At 60.0% G+C, this 3,715-nt stretch overlaps 1 long non-coding RNA gene across 1 annotated transcript; it reads right to left on the bottom strand.

The window, feature by feature from the left end:
- Positions 1-45: 45 nt before the first annotated feature.
- On the bottom strand, positions 46-3,143 carry LOC131837037 (uncharacterized). Its single transcript, XR_009355927.1, has 4 exons — positions 3,032-3,143; positions 2,713-2,790; positions 285-1,392; positions 46-164 (listed from the first exon to the last, which is right to left on the bottom strand). It is a non-coding gene; the product is annotated as an uncharacterized LOC131837037 (long non-coding RNA).
- Between the last annotated feature and the right edge of the window lie 572 nt (positions 3,144-3,715).

Here is a 3,715-nt window from a genome sequence, read left to right as displayed (position 1 = left end):
CTCAGTCTGAGGTCTGAGTTCTGTTCTGATTCACCGTCATTTGCTGTCCGGCCTGGGTGAGCAACGATGTCTTGGCAGAATGGGCCAGACATGGGGAGGGGTTCGCAGGTCCCGTCGGTGGCAGTGGCCTAAGGAGGTGACAGCACGGAGCACGGATCAGAGTCCTGTGGCAGAGGAAGGGGTGGCCGTTGACGTAAGCAGTCCCGGAGTGTGGGGACCAGAGAACAGCCCAGGGGAGATGTGGTCTCCCGTTCCGCCCCCGTGCAGGCAGGAGGTGGCCTTACCTGTAGCAAAGCGGGGAAACGGGGAAGCTCCTCTCCACGGAGAAAAGGCATGAATTAAGGTGTGCTATTGAAGCTCATCTTCTCGGTAGAGAGTTGGTATTTCTGACCGGGTAGTTCTAGAGCTCCCGAGCCCTCGGCGCCTCCCTGCTCCGCCTCCAGCAAGGACTAGTCCCATTCACTGGGGACCGTTTCCCTGCCCGTTTCCCCCTGTTACGTGAAAGCAGGACCTTGTTCTGCTTCTCGCCTCCTGCCGGCTCGTTTCTGCTGCCGCCTCTCCTGCGAAGGTCTCCAGGTGACCCACATAGAGACGGGGCAGCCTACCCAGCCATGCAAATGAGCCCGAGGCCCAGAAGTGACAAGAAACAAACTGTACAGGTTAAAAAAGGATACTTTTGGGGGAAACTGGAAATTTTTAAATGCTCTGCCACACAGAGGCACCGTAGCACACTAGGCTTCCACTGCTTGCGGACACCGGAACCCGTGCGTCCAGCTCTGCTGCATGCTTCGTGCTGTGCTGGCGGTCGGAGCGGGTCCGTCACCGTGTGGCCCCGAAGAAACCGCAGTCCGGCCAGGGTGGCAGAGGGCGTGCCGTGCTGGGCGCTCCGATCGGATCGGACTCCGGCGGCGCGAGTTGGGAGGGAGCCGAGTGTGCTCTGGTGAGGCCGGGGAAGGGGGGGGCGTCCTGGGCCAGGGAGGCTGAGGGAGGGGGCTGGGGCAGGGCCCAGATGGGGCCCCTGGGTGCGAGTTTGAGGGTACCCAGGTGGTCAGGACGTGTGTGATGGTGGCTTTTACTGGGACTGATCTGAGAGCAAGCGAGGAGGGGGGGCGGGCAGCGGGCGAGTGACCCCGGCATACTGTCCGCCGAGCTCAGTCAAGACCCGAGCTGAGACCAGTCGGACGCTTCGCGGATCGAGCCACCCAGGCGCCCCCGCTTCTGCCGTAAATGCTTCATTCTCCAAACCGTCCTGGACCGAGCCCCCGCGCCAGGCCCTGTGTGAGGCGCGTTTCGCACACGCTTCATTCTCAGGAGCGCCCCAAGGCAGCTTCAGCGTTGTCCCCGGGATGAATCAGACCCTCCGGAGATTACCTGTCCGGGGAACCAGGGCACCTAGGAAAGGCACAGGCGTCTGGGACGGCTCCGGCTCAGCAGAACGCCTGCTCCAGTTCACCTGGAGGGCAGGTCCTACCCGCAGGTGCTCCCGTGCGCGGTGCACAGCCCGGGAACTCGGCGGCCCGCCTGGGGCATCGGCTGAGAGCTCAGACTGGGGCCGGATCTCAGCTCTCCGGGGCTTAAGTGGGCCCTTAGCGCTGAAGGCTGAGGAGGCCTCTGGCTCACGAGCACCACATTAGGCTCCAAACATCAATAAACCCTGTGGCCTTTTTTTTTTTAAGGGGTGCCTGGGTGGCTCAGTCATTAAGCCTCTGCCTTCAACGCTGCCAGGGTCTTGGGATCGAGCCCCGCTTCGGGCTCCCTGCTCAGCGGGAAGTCTGCTTCTCCGGCTCCTGCTCCCTCTGCTTATGCTCCCTCTCTCTTTCAAAAAAATAAAATCTTTAAATATATATATATATATATATATTTTTTTTTTTCAAGTAATCTCTATACCCAGCATGGAGCTCAAACAGCAGCTTGGAGATCAAGAGTGGCGGGCTCTACCAACCGCCAGCCAGGCTCCCTGCCCCCGCCCTGCATCCCTTTTAATGGGAAAACTTCAAAAGAAATACTGTCTCAAACCAGTGTCTTATTCTGTCCTCATGGCTCTTCATTGTGAATTATAACCGGAAAAATACCTCCTTCCTACTCCTCTTCAGATCCGAGCACGTTCCTGAGCGGCCGGGAGGCCATGGCGCCCGTTCGAGCAGCACCGCATGCCCCCACATCTCGCCTTCACCGCACGGTCACGACACAGGCCATTGGATTTACACAATAATCCTTTAAACTTGAGACATTGCGGGGCGCTTGGGTGGCCCCGTCAGTTGAGCGTCTCACTCTTGGTTTCGGCTCAGGTCACGATCTCAGAGTCGTGGGATCGAGCCCCGGTTCTGGTTCCGCGCTCCGCCGCCGAGTCTGCTTGAGACTCTGTCTCTCTCCGCTGCCCCTCCCCGTGCTCACGTGCTCTCTCAGAATAAAATCTAAACTCTTGGGCCTTTCCCCTGCAGCCTGTTTCCCAAGCGAACATGGCCAGTCCTCACGCTGACATGAGTGTCCCGGTCCCCGTCCTCCAGGGGCCTGGGACACAGAGCTGGATGGTCTGGTCGCCTCCCTACCTGGCCAGGCTGCGGGCGTGACTTCCGCGCCGGCCCTCCCTCCCACAGCGCCCCGGCCTCTGGCTCCCGCCTCACCCTCGCCAGGCCACCCCACGCTGCCTCCCAGACTCCCCATGTCCTTTCAGGGAACTCTTCTTGGGAAGTAGTGTTCTCTGCACAATACCTGTTCAAGAACTTGCTGAATAGCTCCACGGGCTGTTCACCATCCGCTGCCTCGGCGCTCAGCCAGGAGTGAGCACCACTTGCCAAAAGAAAAAAAAAAAATTAAAGGATTTTTATTTATTTGACAGACAGAGATCACAAGTAGGCAGGGAGACAGGCAGAGAGAGAGAGAGGAGGAAGCAGGCTCTCTGCTCAGCAGGGAGCCTAACTCGGGGCTCCATCCCAGGACCCTGGGATCATGACCTGAGCCGAAGGCAGAGGCTTTAACCCACTGAGCCACCCGGGTGCCCCTTAGAAAATGAAATCTCAAATAAAATCACCTGCTTTTCTGCTCATCAGGATTCAAAGAACCTTGGTCTACTGCACCCGTAGCTGGGGGCCTGGTGTCGCGGTCAGGAACTTGCCCTATAGCCACCACCTCATCCTCCTGCCCAGGGGCCCCCAGACCGGGACTGGCCAGGCTGCTGTGTTGCCACCCTCGCCACTGACCAACCGCCCTTGGCTGAGCACCTAGCCGGGCGAGGAGCTGAAGGGACACAGGCAGCCCTCACGGAAGCGAGCCCCTCCCTCAGGAGAGCACGCTGTGGCCTCCTTGGTCTTGTCATCTTCCTGGCCAGTCCGGGGCTGGACAGCAAGGTGCCCAAGGTCCAGGGTGTCAGGCAGAGGCAGGAACCCTCTGCCAAGAGGGACACTACACCAGAGCTCACGTGGTGGGAATGGACTTGGAGGGTCCCCCCAGGACCCCTGAGGTCTGGGTCCGGGCCACCCTTCTCTCTCACTGTCTGGGTTGCTCTGTTTCCCTGGGGAGGGCAGAGAATGGAACCGCTTCCATCTTGTGCCTGGTTACAGGCAGCCCTGTGACCTCCTGGTGGCCGGCCCTGCAGAAAGGATCGGCTCCTTGGCTCCGGTCCCTGGTCCTCGGCACGTCCAGTCTGACTGCTGAGCGGCCAGTAGTGAACCCCCAGGGCAGCGGGACCGACAGCACACACCACCTGCTGAGACTA

Source organism: Mustela lutreola, chromosome 7 (assembly GCF_030435805.1).
Source record: "Mustela lutreola isolate mMusLut2 chromosome 7, mMusLut2.pri, whole genome shotgun sequence".
NCBI classification, from domain to species: Eukaryota; Metazoa; Chordata; class Mammalia; order Carnivora; family Mustelidae; genus Mustela; species Mustela lutreola.
This window is presented reverse-complemented; position numbering and strand designations above follow the sequence as displayed.